The 23,581-nt window shown below is 40.2% G+C and overlaps 1 long non-coding RNA gene across 3 annotated transcripts; it reads right to left on the bottom strand.

Moving 5' to 3' along the window:
• Positions 1–839: 839 nt before the first annotated feature.
• LOC132402128 (uncharacterized) lies at positions 840–22,555 on the bottom strand. Of its 3 annotated transcripts, XR_009514810.1 has the most exons (6): positions 22,387–22,555; positions 16,848–17,002; positions 13,347–13,463; positions 9,723–9,837; positions 9,518–9,605; positions 840–1,765 (listed from the first exon to the last, which is right to left on the bottom strand). It is a non-coding gene; the product is annotated as an uncharacterized LOC132402128 (long non-coding RNA). The 3 variants fall into 3 exon arrangements; XR_009514811.1 differs by lacking the exon at positions 9,518–9,605 and having other exon boundaries at positions 841–1,765; XR_009514809.1 differs by lacking the exons at positions 840–1,765; positions 9,518–9,605 and adding an exon at positions 5,562–5,961.
• Positions 22,556–23,581: the final 1,026 nt, after the last annotated feature.

Raw genomic sequence — 23,581 nt, 5'->3', positions numbered from 1 at the left:
TACTTAGGACAAGCACAAAGGGCTGAATTCAGGATTGATGGTCAGCAGAGACTTCAAAGTTCAAAGTAAAATTATTATCAAAGAATATACAGTATACGTCAGCATATGAACGCCTGAGATCAATTTCCTTTTTGCAGGCAGTCACAGTAAACACAGGAAACAGGACAGAATCATTGGAAGAGCACACCCACCTGCAAACAAAGTGCAAAACTAAACTGCAAATAAAAAAAGAGAAAACAAAACTAATAAGAATAAATAAGTAATAAAAATCAAAAACAAGAGATGAGTCCATTTCAATGGAGAACAGTTCAGTGATGGGATGAATGAAGTTACCCCCCCCAAATGAGGAGTAATAACTGTTCCAGACCAGTGGTGTGGGACCTGGCTCTTATACCACCTTTCTGATGGCTGTAGCGAGAAGAGAGCATAGCCTGGGTGGGGGTCCTCGCTAATGGATGCTGCTTTCCTGCGACAGCGCTCCTTATAGATGTGATCAGTGGTGGGGAGGGCTTTACTCAAGATGGACTGGTTGTATCCACTACTTTTTGTAGGACTTTCCATTCAAGTACATTTTGTTTCCATAACAGGCCAGTCAATATACTCTCCAGTTAATATATATTGTTGTGAGCTGGTGTTCTTGGGTTCCATGTCCAACTCAGAAGTCGAATTGCAGAGGGGAAGAAGCTGTTCCTGAATCAATGAGTGTGACAGTGGAATTTAAAGTTGCTGACCCTCTCCACCTCTGATCCCCCCCCCCCACCCCCATGAGTACTGGCTCATTGACCTCTGGTTTCCTCCTCCTGAAGTCAATAATCAGATCCTTGGTCTTGCTGACGTTCGGTGAGATTTTCAATCTCCCTCCTATATGCCGATTCTTCACCACAGTGATTTGGCCAACAATGGTGATGTTGTCAGCGGACTTAAATATGGGTTTGGAGCTGTGTTTAGCTTTAGTGATTAGTATAAAGCAAGTAGAACACACAGAATTGGTGGATCAAAGGGTCTATTTTTGTGCTGCATAACAACAGCAAAATAAACTCTATCAATTCATAATTGTCTACTAAACAACATATACATCAGTTCTATACAGTTCTTTTCACTTTCAGATTAAGAGCAATTTGCCATAAATAATGAACTGATAGTTTGTATGTTACACCATCATCTCCAAAGCCGCTTTAATGTTGAGATTGTGGGCCCCTTTTGAATTATGAATGTTCTTACGAGCTTGTTATTTTATCAAAACAAAGCAATGTAATATTTTCCACTTTCATTATTATTAGCTCACACAAGTCACCAAATTTAATAGGAATCCCAGTGATTTGATTTGAACAGCACAGGTACAGTACCTTCCATAATCTGAAACCAAATTCTACTTCCTATTGAAAATAGCACATAAATGCACTGTTCTTTGTGCTGTTAAACATTGTTCATGTACTCGATGGAATTGAAATCCTTTCTATAAGAAAATTACTAGGTACTAATGACATTTTTTTTTAAAAAGCACCTAATTGTTTAGTGTCCCACATGAACCACAGCACCTCTAACAGTAAAGTAAGCTTCAGTTTTGGCATTGTTGTCATCTTAGATCCCATTTTCAGCTGTCTGGAGTGCAATAAGAATCCACAATTTTCTTTGATTGCTGCCATTTACACTGAGACTGACAAGTACCAGATATAGGAATTTGGAACTATAGAGTGGTTCACCTCAGAGATGGGGAAAACTCCCAAGAAGTCTTGTTGTTCTGCCAAGAGAAAGCTCCTGTTAACTGATGAACAAACACAAGTTAGTTGTTTGTTGTTTCATAATTCTAACAAAAGAAATTAATCTCTATATTTAAAGTAAAATCAAAATTGCGACATTTTTTTCTTCCTATTCATCAATACTTTCAGGTAGTATTCAACTGCTGATCATCATTTTACAAAGGTTTGTACATGAACAGAATTCATATGCTGGTCCTCTGCAAGTGACAACAGGGTTCATTGCTGTGAATTTCCTCCATGACAGATGATGCCAGTAGCCAGCATTTGTCCTTAAGTGGGAAATTTGTAACCTGAGGACCGCGGCTTGAAGCTCACTCTGCAACTAATACCCATCCTATAATCTAATAATCTCTGAAAGGAATAAAATACAAAAGCATGGATGTAACTTTGATACTTTGAGGCATTTGTCATCTGTGAGCAATTTTGGGCCCCACATCTAAGAAAGGATGTGCTAACATTAGAGATGGTCAAAGAAAGCTTAGAAGAATGATCCTGGGAATGAAAAGGTCAATGTTTGAGGAGTGCTTGAAGGTTCTGGGTCTGCACTCATTGGAGATTAGAATGAGGGGCTGGGGGGGGGGCGGGGGGAGTAATCACATTCAGAACTACTGAATATTGATAGGCCTAGATAGAGTGGATGTGGAAAGGATGTTTCCATCTAGCACAAAGGAGACACCTCAGAATAGAAGGATGGCCCCTTTAGCAATGAGGAGGAATTCTTTAACCAGTGGGTGATGAATCGATGGAATTCATTGCGACAGATGGCTAAGGAAGCCAATTCATTGGGAATATTTAAAGTGGACATTGGTAAGATTTTGTTTAGTAAGGATGTCAAAGATTATGTATCAGTATCACAATGGAATAAAGGGAATTACAGAGGCATGAGAGAGGAGCTTGCTCAGGTGAATTGGAGGAGGATACTGTTGGGGATGACGGCAGAGCAGGGATGGCTGAAGTTTCTGTGAATAGTTTACAAGGCACAGGATAGATATGTCGCACAGAGGAAGAAGTTCTCAAATGGCTGGATTAGGCAACTGTGGCTGGCAAAGGAAGTTAAGGACTGTATAAGAGCCAAGGAAAGGGCATATAAGGTAACAAAAGGGGGTGGGATGTTGGATGATTGGAAAACTTTTAAAATCCAACAAAGGGTAACTAAAAAGCTTTAAGAAAGGAAAAGATGAAATATGAGGGAAACTAGCCAATACTATGTGGGATACTGTAAGTTTTTTTTTGTTATATAGAGAGTAAAAGAGAGGTGAGAGTTAATATTGGACCACTGGAAAATGATGCTGGTGAGGTACTAATGGGGAACAAAGAAATGGCCGATGAACTTAATGAGTACTTTGCATCACTCTTCACCGTGGAAGACACCAGCAGTGTGCCAGAGGTCTGTGAGTGTCAGGGAGCAGGAGTGAGTGCCATTGCTATTACAAAGGGAAAAAGTGCTAAGCAAACTCAAAGGTCTTAAGGTGGATAAGTCACCTGGACCAGGTGGACTACATCTCAAAGTCCTGAGAGATGTTGCTGAAGAGATAACGGATGCATTGGCCACGATTTTTCAAGAATCACTTGATTCTGACATGGTCCCAGAGGACTGGAAGATTGCAAATTTCACTCCACTCTTTAAGAAGGAAGGAAAGCAAAAGAAAGGAAATTATAAGCCGGCCAGCCTAATTTCTGTGGTTGGGAAAGTGTTAGACACTATTATTAATGATGAGGTTTTGGGGTACTTGGAGACTAATGATAAAATTAGTCAAAGTCAGCATGGTTTCTGAAAAGGAAAATTTTGTCTGACAAATCTGCTGGAGTTCTTTGAGGAAGTAACAAGCTGGGTAGGCAAATGAAGGGCAGTAGAGGCATTTACTTGGATTTTCACAAGGCCTTTAATAAGGTGCCGCCAATGGAGCTGCTTAGCAAGATAAAATCCTGTGGCATTACAGGAAATATACTGTCATGGATAGTGGAATGACTGACAGGCAAGAGACAGTGAGTGGGAATAAAGGGGGCCTTTTCTGGTAGGCTGCCAGTGCCTAGTGACTATCCCTCGGGTCACTATTGGAACCGCTACTTTTCACATTGTGTATCAATGATCTGCATAATGGAATTGATGGCTTTGTGGCAAAGTCTGCAGATGATACGAAGATAGGTGGAGGGGTAGGTAATGCTGAGGAAGCAATGCGATTGCAGCAGAAATTGGACAAATTGGAAGAATGGGCAAAAAAGTGGCAGATGGAATACAGTGGGAAATGTGTGATGCATCTTGGTAAAGGATACAATAGTGTGGACTATTATCTAAATGGGGAGAAGATTCAAACATCAGAGGTGCAGAGGGACTTAGGAGTCCTCGTGCAAGACTCCCAGAAGGTTCATTTACAGGTTGAGTCTATGGTAAGGGAGACAAATGCAATATTGACATTAATTTCAAGGGGAATAGAATATAAAAGCAAGGAGATAGTGCTAATCCTCTATAAGACACTAGTCAGGCTGCACCTGGAGTATTGCTAACGATCTTAGGGGCCATGACTCAGAAAGGATGTCTTGCTATTGAAGAGAGTCCAGAGGAGGTTCACAAGGATGGTTCCAGCAATGAAGGAGCGATTGGCAGCTTTGGGCTAGCACTGAATGGGATTTAGAAGAACGTGTGGGATCAGGTTGAAACCTACCAGATGTTGAAAGGAAAGGGTGGATGTGGAAAGGACGTTTCCTTTGGTAGCGATAACCAGAACTAGAGGATGCAGATTCAAAATTGAGGGGTGACCTTTTAGAACAGATAAGGAAGAAATTTTTTGGTCAGAGTGTAATGAATCTGTGGAATGCTCTGCCACAGACTGCGGTGGGGGTCAAGTCCATGGTGGACGTTGATCATTTCACGATGAGTCTAGGCATCAAAGGATAGGGTGAGAAGGTGGGTGTATGGGGTTGAGCCGGGAATGATGGAATGGCAGAAAAATGTCGATGGGCTGAATGGCCTAATTCTGCTCCTATGCCTTGTGAACTTATTATGGGGAGAAGGCAGGAGAGTGGGTTTGAGAAGGAACCACCTAGCATTGAATGTTGGAGAAGACTCGATGACGGGAAAGGCCTAGTTCTGCTCTTGTGTCTAACTCATTCTCAGAACTTTGAGGTCACTTTATTTAAGCTATTTAGCATTTTTCTGTCAATTGCTAATCCCATTAGCTTTGGAATTAAGTAACAGGAACAAATTTGATTTTATGGTTTAAACATTTTTCACAATGAGCATTTTTCTGCCATATCAGGAAATGACACATCCATGTTCAATAAATTAAATAAAGTTCAAGAATACTCTGTTTAACTGTTGTACAATGCTAACATACCATGTCATGTGAATATGAGTAAAACATATGAACACTTACATAGAATTTCATCAGGAAAAGCCAAGGCCAAATCACAGAAACACTGGTGTTGTAGGCTTTGAACAAATTTACTGTAGATTGCCAATTGGCTAGGAAGTTGAGGTATTTTGAATTTCTATTGACTGACACATCCACCCATATCCACCCTTTCTTGGAAATGAACTTAGTGCGTAATAATGAAATGTAAATTGATGAGCTTTCAGTGACCTGCGCATTTTGACATCCAGTTCCCATGAATATAAACACTTACCACTCTGCCACCATTTGAAATAACTCACTCATTTCTGTTTGGTTCAGTGAAGTGATAACACTTTCACAATCTTCATCTGCTATATTCTCACTAATTCACTCAGCTTCCCTGTTATATTTTCCTTTCACATCTTCCTCATTATTTACGATCCCATCTAATTTTGTACCATCAGCCTGCAGTGCACCTAATCCCATAGTTACTGTTGCTGACATAAAGATCGTTCTTCCAGAGAGTGGACCTGTGGAAACCTTAGATCTCATGTAGATCATCTGGTAGGGATATTTGCAGATAGTTAAACCTCTCCCTTCAGCCTGATGTTCCCAGCTGCTTTAAGAAGACCACTATTATCCAGGCCAACTGTGCTGCTGGTGTAGTGGCATCCGCTCCAGCCTTTGAGGTGAGTAGTGCCAGGTTTGAATGCAGTCAGCCCCTTGCACACTTTCCATCTGCGCCTAGTTGAGTGTCGAGCTAGCAACCCAGCCTCGTAAAAACAGGTGAATGTTGAAGAAACAGCATGGTTGCCACCTGATATGCCACATGGCCCAAAGAGGAGCAACGACAATTATTATCCAGGTACCTAAGAAAATAAAGTACTATGCATCATTTAGCACTTTTGTATTGAATGCTGATCTCAGTAGCTTTGGAATAAAGGTACAATACCAAATTTGATCATATTGTTTAAACATACGTTCATAATGAGTATTTATTCTACCACATCAAGAAAGAATGTGTCATATCCAAGTGGCTCTAACATCATGAAATGCTTCAGGAGGCTGGTTATGGCATGCATTGACTTTAGTCTCCCAGACAATTCGAGCCAGTGTAACTCTCTCTCTGAAACAGACCTTTGGCAGACACCATCTCGATGGCCCTACAGTCACTTCTGGAGAACTTAGATGATAACTATTTTGGGTTTGGGTTTGGGTATTTGATCCTCCACAATGTTCCACATGGGAATTTAAACTTGAGGTGGCAGTGTTTTTTTTTTATGAGGTCGAGTTGCGAGCTCGACATCAACCCGGCACGGATGGAGAGCGTGCTCGGGAGTGGTCTGTCACTGGATCGAACTCGGGAACCTCCGCATTCGAGCCCGGCACTGATCTCACCATGCCACCAGCTGACCAGTTGGTCAATTTTAGTCTATTGTTTATTGACTAAAACTCCAGCTTGAGTACTATCATTTCAAGCAAAATCATTTTCATTGAGAGTCTGAGACGGATTGGTGGTTTAGAAACTGGAAGTTGCTTCCTCTTGTAGATCAGGTTGTAAGAGGGATGTTTGCGTGGGTAAGGGACTGAAATCTTTTGCATTAACCTCATGGCTTAAACTATGACTTGGGTTGATTTAGTTCAATAATTGAGCCGTTGCTTATTCGCTCTGTGATCTTGAGGTCAATTTTTTGACAAAATCCATTAGAGTACCAAGGCATGTTTTGCTATTTTAAAGATACAATACAAAAACAAGTCATTATTATTGTTGAGATGTAATTGGCAACGTGTATTTAAATTGATGAGGAAGGAGGTACAGGAGCCTCAGGACTCTTACCACCGGGTTCAGGTACAGTTATTTACCTCAACCATCAGGCTCTTGAACCAGAGGGGATAACTTCACTCACTCCAACACTGAACTGTTCCCACAACCTACTGACTCACTTTCAAGGACTCTTCATCTTGTATTTTCTATACTTATTTCTCATTTATTTATTATTATTTTGTTTGTTTTTTAAAAGATCTTTTTGTATTTGCACAGCTTGTTGTCTTCTGCACACTGGCTGTTTCTCCCTCTTGTGCGCTGCTTTCATTGATTCTATTGTTTCTTTGTATTTACTGCGAATGCCTGCAAGGGAATGAATCTCAGGGCTGTATATGGTGACATACAAGCACTAAATTTACTTTGAACTTTGAAAACAATATAAAAATCACCACTTGATGGCAACATTGTTATGATTAGCAGTAGATACAAAGCACAGGAATTGAACTTGCAGGTCACAAATTGTGTGGGGAGCATGATGCCAAATTAAATTATTCCATTCTGCCTTATTATTATCTATATCCTTCCATATCCTGCAAATTCATGTGCCGCTTGAACACCACTGTGTTATCTGCTTCCATTGCTCCCCATGGTAGCACCTCCAGACACCCACCACACTTGGTTTAAAAAAAAATTGCCACCCACTTCTCCCTTAAACTTTCCTCATCTTACCTTAACACTATGCCCTTTAGCATTAAATTATCTACCCTTGGAAAAAGATTCTGGATATCTCCGCTATCTGTGACCCTCATGATTTTATAAAAATTTGCTAGGTCTCTTCTCAGCCTCCAAAGCTCCAGAGAAAACAATCCAACTAGTCAACCAGATGGACTCAAATTAGAATGCTTATTGATCGATATTACCATGATAATTGTTATGTTTATAAAGATAAATGGGAGGTAAAATTATGTTTACTGTTGTTTTTCCATTGAGTCTCCGCCCTCGATCTGTGAGTAATTGGCATGGTTACAGACAGTTGTTTAACAGACAATAAAGTCAGTAATGAACATCAATCATGAATATTTGAAAGGAAAAACAGTTTACACACTTTTAGAAGGAAATTCATCTTATGAAGTGATGAAGAAAAGTTTAGTTTAACAAGAAAGCAAGGAAAATTAAAACCTATCACAAAAGGAAAAAGTTGCAAGGCATTACTGACAATTATCCTAAGCAAGTAACTTATCAATTAGGGTGCAAAAACATCTAATTTCACCATTTAGGTAGTTCTTAAAAAATATTCCAAAATTTTCTGCAAAATGTATATTTTACTCCCTGCCTAATTTTCTGCAGATCAGCAACTCATAATCTTTGGCTGTCCCTTGGAGTTGATAATGATATGTTTACACTTTTGATTTTTGAGGTAGCTAATGAGGCCAATGTAGAAACTGTAGTTCCTTCTATACACGGGGCAGGAAGTGAGTGATGAAGTGGCTTAGTGGGTAGTTTCTGAGGTGGTGTGCATACTGCATACACGAGGCTTCTGTGTACTCCTGATGAATGGCTTCAAGGTTCTCCTTGCTCCTTCTCCAGTTTAAGTGGTCACAGGCCAGAGATTCCCATGAGTCAGTGGTGACACTACACTTCTTTAAGGGCAAATTTAACATATTCTTGAATCTTTCTGTCTATTTCGTAAATCTCATGACAAACCTTGAAATAGAATGTCTGTTTTAGGAGCCTGCTGTCAGGTGTGCAGGTGATGTGACCTGCCCAACATAGCCAGCTAAGGCAACACACAAAAATGCTGGGGAACTCAGGGTCAGAAAGTATCTCTGGAGGGAAATGGACAGTCAATGTTCTGGATCAAGAAGGGTCTTCATATGGACTGAGTGTAGTGAGGGTGACGATGATTTTGGATTGGGACTGTTTAGTTTTCTTATCCTTCCAGAGAATTTAGAGGCTTTTGTGGAGACAGTATTGGTGACGTTTTCTCAGATACTAGATATCATTATTTAGATAATGCAGGAATCAGAAGCATACATAGGGCAGAGACCACTGTTCTTCGGTATACAAAAAGATTTTGTGCCAAGTCTGAAGTCTGATCTTCAAATACCCTTTTATTCAGTTGAGGCTGTGCTGGCATATTAAAGGTTAGGGTGAAGGTGGGAGGAATTTCATCGATATCTGCCTTCACTGCGAATGGTGTCAAGAATCTTTGTGAAGCTTTATTGTCAAGGGTTAGCGCAGTTCAAATTGATAGAGGACCCTCATCTTGTGGATGTTGAATATCCTCTCATCTGCTTTGATGATTGAGTTGAAGATGTCTGGGGGGTTCAGTCACTGATTATGTGTAGACACAGGTATCCTCTGCCTACTGCTGCAGTTCTAAATGATTAACACACATGAAACTGAAACATTTAGCTTATCTTATTCAAAGAATACTCCATATGGAGTTTTCTTTTTAAATTAATCCAAATGCTTTTGCCATTCCAGCTGCTGGTTCTGGGACGGTGGTTTCATAACTGATCTACAAGTCTGAGATTTAGTCCAAATTCCCTGGTGGAGTCTGGGGATTTTAAATTCAGATAATTAATGAGAATCTGGAATGAGAAGCAGGCATCATCAATAGCTGCCATGAAACTGCTGAATATCTTGTTTACTTATACCTTTTAAAAAAGGAAATCCTCATCCTTATCTAACAGATCTTTAGGTGCCTCCAGATGCAGAGCGAAGAGGCTGATTCCTAACTGGTCTCTGAAATGGTGTAGAAGGGCAATCAGTTCAAGGACAATGCTGGTCTTTTCAATAATGCATAAAGCCATTGAAGTTTCAGTGAACAGCTCCGAGAGATTATATTCTGTTCTTACTTACAGTGAATGTCATTATTTCCAAAAATTGTGGACTTGAAATTGTAGCAGTGATTCCCGATGTGTAAGGCTTCTCCATGTGATTCATACTTGTAATATTTTCAGGTACTGTTCTGTGCCTGCTCAGGACCCAGCAGAATTGTCAAGGTTTGAAAAAGAAAATGAAGAATGTTTTACATCAATTCAAAGGTCTATTTGCTCACGGCACATTCATTTTTCCCCCGAAATGACTTCCTCTCACTTTCAAGGTTAAAGGAAGCATTCGTAATGTATAACAAGAGCATTGTGGCTTCACAATGTTTGAACTATATTTATCCTGTCAAAATATGAATAATCCTTCATAGTTTGAGAATTTACCTTTGCAAAGGAAGTAGTATTTCCTATTCCTGTTAATTTCAGCTCCACTAAGAAACAAAATTTATAAGAAAATCAATAATGCAATTTTTAAAAAATCTGTATTTTAGTTCTCTTATTTCATTCAGAAAGTAGCAATTTTCCTTGTTTATAGATTTTTTCTTGGAAATATAGACATGGCAACAATGACACATTTAAGAGTGGCATGGAATCAGGTCCTTCAGCCCTATTTTGCCCTTGCTGATCATCTAGCCACTATCTGAACATAGCCCAAATGTTCCGTCACAATTCCCAGTGAATTGCCTCTGTATCTTCTTCAATGAAATCACATCCTTCCTGTGGTTTACAAACCAGAAATGCCAACAGTACTCCAACTGTGACCTAACCAATGTCTTGTATAGTCATACCAAAACCTCCATGCTCCTAAATTCAATTCCTGAGGCTAATGAAATAAAGTATTCTGCATACTTTCTTGACCACCTTATCTGCATGTATTGCTGCTTTCAAGAATTCTTGGACATGTCAACCAAGTTTCCTCTATTGCAGAGCACTACCTAGGGTCCTATCATCCATCCCACTCTTCCTTTTCTTCCCAAAAATGCCATGATCTCATATCTTTCAGGGTTAAATTCTATCTTCCATTGTTCTGTCCAGTTTACCAAATGTTTACCAGTATATATCCCTGATGTCTTCTTTAAAAAAGGGCTTGTTCCAGATATTACTAATATTACAATAAATTTTCAGGCTTAACAATGGATCTTTGAGTAAGGCTCATGCACAGAAGACCCAAAATATACAAGGAATACCCTTTTCTTCATCATCATCATCATCATCTGCAGACCTACTAATCATACCTATTGTATTCACATCCCAGTTGTGTGTGTGTGTATCTATATATGTATAAGATTTCAAAGTTTTTATTCTATATATATTAGGTCCAGGAATAATCCCTATAGTGTCCAATGGTCTCAGTGTGCTAATCATGAGAACAACCCTGAATCATTGACCCTGCCTCTTATCACTAAACCAATTTTAGATTGGAATTGTCTAATTGCTTTGGATCTATGAGCTCTTACCTTTTGGACTACAGTAATGTCCCATGGGACTTTGTTAAAATGCTTACTGAGACCATGCATACTAAAGCAACTGCAAACACCCTCACCAATACTGTAAGATATTTTTTTGAAAAACTTAATCCAATTAGTCACACAGGATCTCCCCTTAACATAGTCATATTGATCAATCCTTGCATTTCCAAAGGCAAATTAATCTGGTCCCTCTCAATTTTCTCCAATAATTCTTTTAACCTGACCTGGCTCTCCCTGTTTCCCTTCTTTAATAACGGTGCTACATTCATGGTCCTCCAGACATTAAGCACCTCTTCTGATTTAGAATAAGATTTCAAAATTCTTATCAGAGTCCCAACCATCTCCTATGCATCCCACAGTAATTTGTGATATATTTCCTCAGGCCCTGGGGTGGGGGATGTTAATCCACATTCAAACCCACAGTAGCATCTAATGTCTCTTCCTCTTAAATGGTAATTTCGCTACTAATTCTACTGTCTACCTCCATAAATTCTCCATTGACAATGTCCTTCAGTATAGCGATTACAGATCATTCCTGAGAAAAAGCAAAAACGTTCAATAATAGCACCTTGGAAATATAACCAATGCCTCATCAGCATTGCACTGGAGTGCAAATTGTATTTTGAACTTTGGGTGCTGCAGGGAAATTTTAACCCTACAACCTCTGATGTATGGGTCAGAGAACTACCAATGGATCTTTGCACACTGGACAACAAAGCTGCATAGATCAGGATAGTCTTTATCATCTACAGCTCAGCATTCAATGGCATCAACCCCTCAAAACTAATCAACAAGCTTCAAGACCTTCACCTCGATACCTCCTTGTGCAATTGGATCCTCGATTTCTTCACTTGCAGACCCCAGTCAGTTTGAATTTGCAACATCTCAATGACCTCGATCAGCACAGGTATGCCACAAGGCTGTGTGCTCAGCCCCTGCTCTATTCGATTTACATTTATGACTGTGTAGCTAAGCAAAACTCCAATGCCATATTGAAATTTGGTGACACCACTGTCATAGGCTGAATCAAAGATGGTGACAATTCGACGTATAGGAGCAAGGTCGAAAAGCTGGCTGTGTGGTGCCTTAACAACAACCTCTTGCTCAATGCCGACAAGACCAACCAGAGGTCCACGAGCCACTCCTCATCAAAGGTTTAGAAGTGGAGAGGGTCAGCAGCTTTAAATTCCTTTGTGTTATTTTTTTGGAGGGCCTGTCCTGGGCCCAGCACTTTAAGTGCAATTATGAAGAAGGCATGGCAGCATCTCTACTTCCTTAGGTGTTTGTGAAGATTTGGCATGATATCCAAAACCTTGACAAACTTCTATAGATATGTAGTGGAGAGCATATTAACTAGCTGCATCACAGCCTGGTATGGAAAATCCACAAGGCCTTTGAATGGAAAATCCTATAAAAAATAGTGGATATAACCCAGAACATCCTGGGTAAAGCTCTCCCCACCTTTGAGCACATCTACATAAATTGTTACCGCAGGAAAGGAGCATCCATTTCAGAGATCCCCATTATCCAGATCATGCTCTCTTCTTGTTGCCACCATGAAGAAGCTACAGGATCCTCAGGACTCACACCACCAGGTTCAGGAACAGTTATTACCCTTCAACCATCAGTCTCTCGAACCAGTGGGGATAACTTCACTCGCCCATCATTAAAATGTTCCTATAACCTGTGGACTCACTTTCAAGGACTCTTCCTCTCACGTTCTTGATATTTGTTGGTTATTATTATTTTTTTTTGTATTTGTGGTTTATTGTCCTTTGCACACTGGTTGAACACTCAGGTTGATGCAGTCTTTCATTAATTCTATTATGGTTATTAGTAAATAAATTATTTATTGGGTATACCTGCAAGAAAATGAATCTGTGTTGTGTATGGTGATATATATGTACCTAGCTAATAAATTTACTTTGAGCTTTGAAGGCAATTGCTAATGTCTAATACCCAAAGATTGTCAGTACCCTGATTCTACAGCAGAGGGAGCAATGACCAAACAATTTAGTCAGAGAGTACTCGTACGCAAATGAAGATTATAGTTAATTCTGACGTTAAAAGCAATGAGAGCCATTGTGATAATACGAGGGGTGATCGATAAGTTCATGGCCTAAGGTAGAAGGAGTCAGGTTTAGAAAACCTAGCATTTATTTTTCACCCTCCCCTAGTGTTGGTACCATGTCCTCATGAACCTCCTTGAGTGATAAGCCCTTGAGACTGAGGTAGCAGATGACTGAACGAAGGCCGATGTTGTCCGTTTTCTCAGACAGTGCTTACTTGCAATTTTCAATGATCTGAAACAGAAATACCACAAAAGTTATTAACTTCAAACTTTCTGCATAATCAGTCAAAAAGTTGAACTGCACGTGCATTTAACAAGAGCTGTATAACTCATCTCCTTCTACCTTAGGCCACAAACTTATCAATCACCCCTGCTGTGGACCACTTCTGGAGGTCCAAGACGCTGCCTTCTACAAAGAAGGGATCCGTATGCTCCACGACCGCTGGACTAAGTGTGTAAATGTAGGAGGGGACTATGTTGAAAAATAAATGTGCTAGGTTTACTAAAATTGACTCCTTCTACCTTAGGCAACAAATTTATCTATCACCCTTCGTATTTAAATAGATGTCAATCAATTCAAATTAAAAAAAAAGTCAAGTAGTAGTTGCAATGATGCAACTGAAGAAAATACCTTATGTTCAACATTCTGAAAGTATGTCTTGACACTGTCATGGATTAACGAAGAGTTGGAGAGAATGCAGGAAGCACAGAACTGGCTGATAACAATGAAATGCACAGGTTCTTTAGTCCAGTCAAAAGCCATTCATCATTCAATCACCAAATACCCCACTCATGAGAGTTAAGATTGGAGATGAATGAACTAAGGCAGACAGGCAGTTTATGAACACAGGAAGGAACACTTTGTGGTGAACTATGTGCCTGTCGGGACATGCCCCTGCTGACTGCTCCTGTGGCTCCTCCCACAGGCCCCTGTATAAAGGAGATCTGAGGCCTGACGCTCGGCCTCAGTCTCCAAGACATTGTATGATAGACACTCACTCCTGGTTCCTTCTTCCAGTCAATAAAAGCCGATATCTCGCCTTACGTCTCAGTGTGAGTTATTGATGGTGCATCACACTTCAACAACTTCCACAAAAGTAACATGTGTTGTTTTTGTAAAATCTTCTATATTCATTAAAATAAATCTAAATGAGCTGATGTCAAAATTCTCCCTTGCCCCAACATCTCAGTAGTAAGGTTCAAATTAGTTTTTGCCAGTTACACTGGTAAACTATATATTAAACTATGGTAGACTCCAATCCATGAGATCTGTTCTGAGCTGTCTGATGGGACGAAATTATCAGGAGGACAGAGACGAGGATTCAAGAAGGTTCTCGAAGTTTCCCTGAAGTGATACAAAATCTTCACTGACTCCTGGGAACCTATGGCTCATGACTGCTTAAAGTAGAGATGGAGAATTCAGATGGTATTGAAACTATCCATCAAAAGCAGATAGAAGCTCTGCAGAAGTTGTAAGAAGGACTACCTCTACCTCACAAACATCCCACGCCTGTCCAGTCAGTCACATCCTGCCCACTTCTGGAAGAAGTGTGGCGCTCACTTTGACCTGGTTAGTCATTTCAGAACTTACAAAATTAGACCGGAAGCAAGTCACCCTTAATGCTGCTGCTGCTGCAGCTGCAAAGAAGATGGACAGCATATTTCATAAAAAGAATATTCATAAAATATATTTAAGCTTAAACACTGCTAAATTTGGAATATTGTACAGGGGTACCTTTAGCTGAAGAATATATCGTGGCCTGGATTTTCTAAGAAACTGTCGGGAAATTTGGAATTTCCATGTTTTTGCACAGAGCCACGAAGTGTCCAAGTCACCATCCAGAGTTGAGCTCGCATTTTAAAGCACAACTTCTGTTGGCCAGCAGGAGTGTGGGTAGTTGTGAGGATTTACCACCACTTGGGATGGGAAGCTACATAAGCATAATGCGCCAAGTTGGACCTGTTTCTAGGAGTGTCTAGTTAGTGGTGGTGATAGGGTGGGGAAGTGCTGGTGGCAGAGAAGTTGTGCATACAAATTTCAAAGCACTTTGTTGTTTTAATTTTCCTTTTTTATGTACTTCAATTGTAACTGGTTCTTGTATGTCAGAAACATTCAATCCACCAGTAATCTTTCCCCTTAATAAATTCTGTTTTATTTAGGAAGCCATTTCAAGATTGGGTGTCTTCCTTCTGATTATGAGTTCTTTCCCATGATATTTCTGACTTTCCGAAGTAAAGATTCATCCAAAAACAATGCATCACCACACCTATAACACATGAAAAGGTTCTACATCCCAGAAGAGGCTTAGCACTGACTCATGCATATTCATTCCTGTGCTGAAAATTGTAGCTGTGGAGTTGACTAGCAAAGATCTTACAGGGAAGGAGAATCAAATACAGAAAGGATGCTACATCCATGCTAATTGCTAAGCAGAGCTTGTGAAGCAGAGGGAAAAGATAGAAGTGGAGAAATTCTGCTCTATGGGGGATAGAGCAAGGAATTTATGTCAGTCAAGTTCAGATACTGACACATTTGCATGATATATCCCACTGCGGTGTGAATACAGAAGAGTAGTGCTGATGTTCCTTCCCCTCACTATTCCAGTATCACTTTTTAGGGCACTTTTGATAGAATACTGATACTTAACTGAAGTTCCAATTATCTATCCATTCATTCGGCATATGTAAAGGGGTTTTAATGCACTCTGTAGTGTTGCCTTCAGATTGCAATAACTCTTAGGGATCAGTTTCCACTTGAGTATGAATTTGACATATAAACCTCCAAGAGGACTACAAGCTTGTTGATGTTTGGAGGTTTGTGTGCTTCAATGACCCAGAGAGCTATGCTGGCTGGAGTCAGGGCTTTACACTTTGAATCTTGGTAGGGTCACCCATGCCAAACAGATCAAAGGTTAGCCAGACTCAGGCTACGTCCACACTAGACCGGATAATTTTGAAAATGCCAGTTTTGCGTAAAAAAGATAGGCGTCCACACTATGCGTTTTAAAAAATATCTCTGTCCACATTAAAATGGATATTTTGGTGAATCTCCTCCTCCTCCGCATGCAGAGGACACATCTACCGAAAACAAGCGACATGTTTGGTGTCGAATCTCGCCGTGAAAGTGCATGTTTGTTCCGTTACGGACCAGAAAAACTTAAACGACGGACAGCTGTTGGCTCTCGCACAGGAGGATTTAAAAGTAAAAAAGAAACACATACTGGAGCGTATGGAGGCAACTGACAGGGAGTTCACGGACAGTATGACCTGGCTGACGACGAACATTGAAAAACTGATGAACTCTGTTGCATTAATAAAGGACTTTGTTAAATGTATAAAACATGTCTGCATCAGTGTTATCTTATATTTCCATACAATATTACATTAGGCTGTTACACATCTATTGTCAGAGAAGTACTTGCATAAATAGGTAAACCACCTTCATACGAGCAAGGACAGAAAACGGCAAAGTGAGTACAGTATACTTATTTATTCAGTAAGTTATGGGTCAGAGTATTAAGTGAGTACATTTCTAACTCTTCTGGCTTCAGTCCCGTTGCTGTCTGTTCTAAACTTGTTAGGTTGCATTCAAGAAAACAATGAAATGGCACGCTACCGTCAACATCTGCTCCGGCACATCATGACAGCGTTTTTAGATTTCTCTGGTTATCCCGTCCACACTGCTCCGGCTAAGTGGTGCTTTCAAAATTACACACCCTGGAGAGCGTTTCTGAAAATCTCTGATTTCGGGAAATGAAAAACGCCATTTTACTGTGGACAGAGGGTAAAAACAAAGAGAAAAAGCTTTGGTTACGGATTTATCCGGTGTAGTGTGGACGTAGCCCAAGACAGGTTTAGGGTTAACAACCCTGTCCGGTCAAACAAAATTGTTCCAGAAACTGCAATGAAGAATCCTTCTACATCTGAGTGCAATGGTATTCGTGAGCCCTCACCCAGGACTTGCATGACTGACAGCAGTGAAAATTGAGAGGAAGGTATTGACACGATGATGGAAGCCCTGAACACCACCAGAGCTGGAGGACCTTCATTGTTGACCTAAACTCCAGCAGCATAATGGGCAGTAAGTAAGTCATTTAGCATATAAATGATCTCCAATGGAACATTTTGGAGATTAAAGAAAAAAAGAGGGAATGTTAACTTTATTTCTCACTCCAGAGATGTTGAATGTGAACATTTCTAGCATTTCTATGATTTATTTTAGATTTCCAGCATCTGCAATATTTTGCTTTTGAAATGTTTTGGGAATATTGTGTGGTTTCACTATATGAATAATTCAGTCAGTGGTAGTTGGAACCTTCAAGTTTTTTTGCAAGAAAGGATAAATTCTTGCAAAGTGGGACATGGTAGCAAGGTGGTTAGCAAATCATTTTACAGCACAGGCGACCCGGGTTCAATTCCGTCCGCCACTTGTAAGGAGTCTGTACGTCCTCCGCGTGACCCTGTGTGTGGGTGCTCTGGATTCCTCCCACAGTCCAAAGATGGTGGGTTATTTGGTCATTGTAAATTGTCCCGTGACTAGGCTAGGATTAAATCGGGGAGGCTGCTGGATGGCATGGTTCAAAGAGCCTGAATGGCCTATTCTGTGCGGCATCTCAATCAATCAATCAATCGCTTTTCAATTGAGGAAGAAATACTGTGACATTAGCTGGTCCCTTAATGTTACTTTTATCTTCCAGAATAAAAGTGAGCATGTTAAGTATGATTCTTGCTGCATATCTTATCCAAAATAATATTCTATGAAACAATGTAGGACTGAAATCTCATGTTTAAATTGTGGAAAAATGGCCATAGTATCTCAGTGCATTTACTGTCTGCTTTGGGTCTCAAAATTTGCAGACAATTATCCATATTATTTTTGACCTTTTCATGGACAGCAGAAGCAGATGTTCTCAGAGACAGCGCAAATGGGTCATGTCGGAAGCAATTAACCAATGTGTATTACGGCTCTTTACAATGCACTGTTTACAAAGTACTCATGGCAACACAAGGGAATGGATGCACTTTGGGACAGCCTATAAACTGAAAAACTCATTAAATCTATAATCTCATGCAACCTTTACAAATGTTCCCAGGACATACAGTAAAGCCATTTGGAGCCAATCAGGAGTTACTGGACAGTGAATGATATTTGCAGGGCATAAAAATAGCTTTTATCCAAAATATATTCTTAAATTATATAAATATAATGATAGATTATTATAAACTAAAAGTTGGCAGCTAAATTCTGGCATGATGAACACTATTTTAAAACATTTAAATACCATGTTAATGTCATTTGATTAGTTTATTTATTTCTAGACTCGGTATAGTGAGCAACAGATGACAGAATATCTGTATAGGCACATGCTTTGATAATCCACAGAAGGTCGTACTTAAACTTAGTTGTGCTAAAATACAAAAGTGCTGAATGGAAACTAAAGCCCAAAAATTGGTTCACATTGCATTAATTTTTCAGGGTCAGAGCAGCTGACTGTGTTCTAGAAAAAATAGCCGAAAATGCATATCATAAACGGGAGAAGTCCTTCAGATGCTGAAATTCCAGAGCACCACATACCTCAGCATGTCAGGCAGCATCCTGGAAGTGAATAAACTGTCGACCTTTTGGGCTGAGATGCATCTTCAGGACTGGAAGGGGGGTGGGGGGAGATGCCAGGATAAAAAGATGGGGGGAGGGGAAAGAAGATAGCTAGACGGTGATAGGTGAAGCCAAGTGGGGGGAAAAGGTATAGGGCTGGAGGGGAAAGAATCTGATAGGAGAGGAGAGTGGAACGTGGAAGAAAGGGAAAGAGGAGGAGACCCGGGGGAGGTGATAGACAGGTGAGAAGGGTTAAAAGGCCAGAGCGAGGAATAGAAGAAGAGGGGAGGGGGATGGAAATATTTTTTTAACTGGATGGAGAATTTCCAAATCTTCATGCCATCAGGTTGGAAGGACCCAGATGGAGAATGAGGTATTGTTCCTCCACACTGAGGGTGGCCTCATCGTGGCACAAGAGGTGGCCATGGATCAACACGGCAGAACGGGAATGAGAATCAAAATTAAAATATTTGGACTCTTGGAAGTCCCACTTTTGGCAGATGGAGTGATGGCGCTCAATGAAGAGGTACCTAGTTCACAACGGGTGTCACCAATGTAGAGGGGGCCATTTCGGGAACACTAGACACAATAGACGACCTCAGCAGATTCACAGGTGAAGTGTTGCCTCACCTGGAAGGACATAAATGGAGGTGAGGGAGAGGTGAATGGGCAGGTGCTTTGGCTGCTTGCAAAGATAAGTGCTGGGAAGGACGGATGGACAAAGGAATCATGGAGGGGACGATCCCTATGGAAAGCTGAGGATGGGGTGAAGGTAGGATCCCTTTGGAGTTGACAGAAGTTGCCGAGAATGACGTGTTGGATGCAGAGGCTCATGGGTGTAGGTTATGACAAGAGGAACTCTATCACTGTTAAGGCAGCAGGAAGATGGGGTGAGTGCAGATCTCTGTGGTTCTGGAAAAGAAAGGCACATCCTGGCATCAGAGGCACTGGAGATGAAGGAACTGAGGAAATGGAAAGGCGTTTTTATAGGAGACGGTGTGAAGAAGTATAGTCAAGAGAACTGTGGGAATCAGTAGGTTAATAAAGGATGCCAGTCACTTTTTCTCTGGAGATGGAGAAAGTGAGATTAAGAAAGTGAAGGGATTTGCCAGAAATGGACCAAGTAAATTTAAGGGCAGGATGGAAGTTCAAGGCAAAATTGATGAATTTGACATGTTCAGCATGGATGCATGAAGCAGCAAGAATGCAGTTGTCAATGTAATGGAGGAAGAGTTAGGGAGCATTACCAGGGAAGGCTTGGAACATGGACAGTTCTACACAGCCAACGAAAGACGGGTGTAACTGGAGCCCATACAGCAGCCCATGGCTACCCCCTTGAGTCTGGAGAAAGTGGGAGGAGCCAAAGCAAATTCTGTTGAGGGTGGGGCAAGTTCTTTTGCCAGGTGGAGGAGGGTGGTGGAGGGAAACTGTTCCCACCGCTGTCTGTACGGAATTTGTACGTTCTCCCCGTGTCTGCATGGGTTTCCTCTGGGTGATCCGGTTTCCATCCACAGCCCAAAGATGTAGAGCTTGGTAGGTTAACTTGTCATTGGAAATTGACCTGTGATTAGGCTAGGGTTAAATCAGGACATACATACATACATACATAAATAAATAAATAAATAAATAGAATTTGTTGAGGGTGAGGACCAGTTCTGCCAGATGGAGGAGCGTGGTGGAGGAGAGGAAAATGCATATGTGCTTCCATTTGGATGTGTACCACCATGCTTGTAGTGTTCTCACTCGGCGTGGCAACACAATGCTTTTTGGGCAAGGATGAAGAAGCATCCTTTATCGAATCCCAGTGATCCTTCCGAATTTATAGAAAAGGAGTCCAACAGTTTGACATTCTGTTTGTTACACAGGTTTGCTATGGAGGACGCATAAGCCTGGAATCCACGCAGACTTAAAGATTTATTGTACTCTTTAAAATAGTGAAATATATTGATGTGGTACATTGAATAGGTTATTTAAGTAAACAGGGTTAATTAATATCACAGAACAGACATGAGTTAATCCCGTGGAGCACAGAAAAAAGTAATCCATTGATTTGTGAACGTTCAGTTTCTGGATTTTTGCTACAATGCCGTTGACTCTTTAGTATTTTTGACTTGCAAAGCTGTTTATCTCTGTCATCAATACAGTGCTACAGTCCACACAAATTACAATGACCCAACGTTTTAATAATGCAATTGGCCCAGCCTTTTCAATTTTCAGGATTTCAATAATGGAAACAATTTTTCAAGAATATATTCACTTTATAAATTGAGAAATAGCTACACCATAAGATATTTCTTTTGACATACTGTACACTAAAACAATTCAAAGCTAATACATTGCTGTTTCTGTTGTTAAGATCATTGAGTAATTTGACTCAAAGTGACTGTAATTTCCTGGAACTTGCTTCCTAACTTTTGTGCATTAGGGAGAAATTTTCTATAGTCTGTTCCGAAAATGAACCTGCCCCTCAATGGCTAGTGATAAACAAGGTCCTCTTTTGGTCAAACACGAAGAGTTCCTTCCATATCCTATTGACTTACAAGAGAATTTATCCAGGAAAAACATTCTGACCTCAGTAAATAACTACACGCACAAAATGCTGGCGGAACACAGCAGGCCAGGCAACATCTATATGGAGAAGCACTGTCGATGTTTCGGGCCGAGACCCTTCGTCAGAGACCCTTCCTGATGAAGGGTCTCGGCCCGAAACGTCGACAGTGCTTCTCCTTATAGATGCTGCCTGGCCTGCTGTGTTCCACCAGCATTTTGTGTGTGTTGTTTGAATTTTCAGCATCTGCAGATTTCCTTGTGTTTGCTCAGTAAATAACTGTTTCGATCTCCACATCTTTAACACATTATAATCACTTTCCTGACTACTTTTCAATTGAGTTAGATGCTTATCTTTTGCCTACCAATTTAAACACTTAGGACACAGGGGCTTCAACATAAAACAAGCCACCTCCAAGTGATTTTGTTCTGATGATATTGCAAATATCAAATTAAAAAGTATTAGTTTATTCATCAGTTTCATAGTGATTTTACCATCAACAGTATTGTCAATAAACTTTAATTAGAACATCATGTTCTCAGCTATATGCATTGCTCACTTTACTAAAACCCGTAACAGTATGGTTCAAGCATGAGCAATGCTGTTCTTTATTATGAACCATTTAATTAAAGGTTATGCAGTATTTTAATAGAAACCCAATGAAAGTTCTGTTTAGTATATCAGAATTCTTAGTTAAACAATATTCCCAAGTGCTGTCTCCCTACACCCTTGTAGTTAACCCTTTATCTTTATTGTAATATATTAAGTGAAAATGACATCTGAGTTAATAATATGTATGCTTCATTAATAAACGTTGAAACGAGCAGTCACTGAATTGAATCAACAAACCAGTTATGAGAAATAGCACTACAAAGTGTTCTTTATAATCACTACAGCACCTTTTCATGACTTAATTGCACAGGCTACGCAAAGTTAAATTCCAGTAGAGATAGTTGTAAATATTCATTTTTCTTGTCTAACATTAGAGTATCAGCCTTTGACTGTACTTACCTTCTAACATTTAGTTCTATTGAAATCTGACAAAGGCTGGGTTACAATTTGACTGTTTCTCCTTCCACAGCTGCCGAGTTTATCCGATACTTCCTGATTTTGAATCTGCAGGTAATTTTTCATTTTCATTAATGTGTGTCGGTCATTGTGCTCTATGACCAAAGCTGGATTTCTCCCTTTGCTTTCAGAGGTGTGGCAGTAACACTCCGCTAAATGTAAGGTTTATCTCTAATCTCATATGCAGTTTTATTTGGCTGTTTGTGAATCCAGTGACTGTTGCTCTTTGCTAACTTATGACACAGAAGAATTTTCACAGTTCCAATGAAACATATGTTCTTAGAGATCTGTATACAGTTACTAGCACGAGATAAAAAAATCAAACTGTAAGATCTTCTATGCACAGATAGAGCCACACAGTAGCATCGTGGTTAGCACAATGATTTACAGTACAGTCAACCTGGGTTCGCTTCCTGCCTCTGCCTGTAAGGAGTTTGTATGTTCTCCCTGTGACCACATGGGTTTTGTCTGGGTGCTCCAGTCCAAAGACCTAGTGGACGGTAGGTTGATTGGTCATTGTAAATCATCCCATATTTAGGATTAATTCGGGGGATTGCTGGGCAGCACAGCTTGAAGAGCCAGAAGTGCTGGGTTTCAATAAATAAATGAGAAGGACCTTAATGTGGGTGGACAGGAAAAATTATAATTCAAACAGAAAATATTGAAATACTCTAGAAGGCCAGGCAGCTGAGAAAAAAACATTAATATTTCAGGTCAATATCCCTTCATCAGAACTGCAGAGGCAAGGTAACATGCTTTAAGTTGCAAAGAGGGAAGACAATGGAAAGGACAAAAGGAATATCTGTGACAAGGTGGAAACCCAAGCTTGTCTAGATGATTTAAAAAGATAATAAAATTCTAAAGTGCATACTAGAACTATGACAGGCAGAACACAACAGTCTCTGAAAATCTGAAATAAAAGAGATTGATTTAAACACTCAACAGATCAGGCAGCACCTATTGAGAGGGATAAAGAACATTGGGGTAGATAACTTTACATCAGATCTGACCAGATATGAAATTGTTTAAATCTATATTAATTCCCAAGGTCTACAAAATATTTAAGACAGGAAATGAGGTGCTCTTGGTTGAGTTTACATGGGGCTTTCTTGAAACAATTAGGATGTTATAGGCATAG

Source organism: Hypanus sabinus, chromosome 11, assembly GCF_030144855.1.
Source record: "Hypanus sabinus isolate sHypSab1 chromosome 11, sHypSab1.hap1, whole genome shotgun sequence".
In the NCBI taxonomy this organism is placed as follows: domain Eukaryota; kingdom Metazoa; phylum Chordata; class Chondrichthyes; order Myliobatiformes; family Dasyatidae; genus Hypanus; species Hypanus sabinus.
Note: the sequence above shows the minus strand (reverse complement) of the source record. Positions and strands in the feature narration are given on the sequence as shown.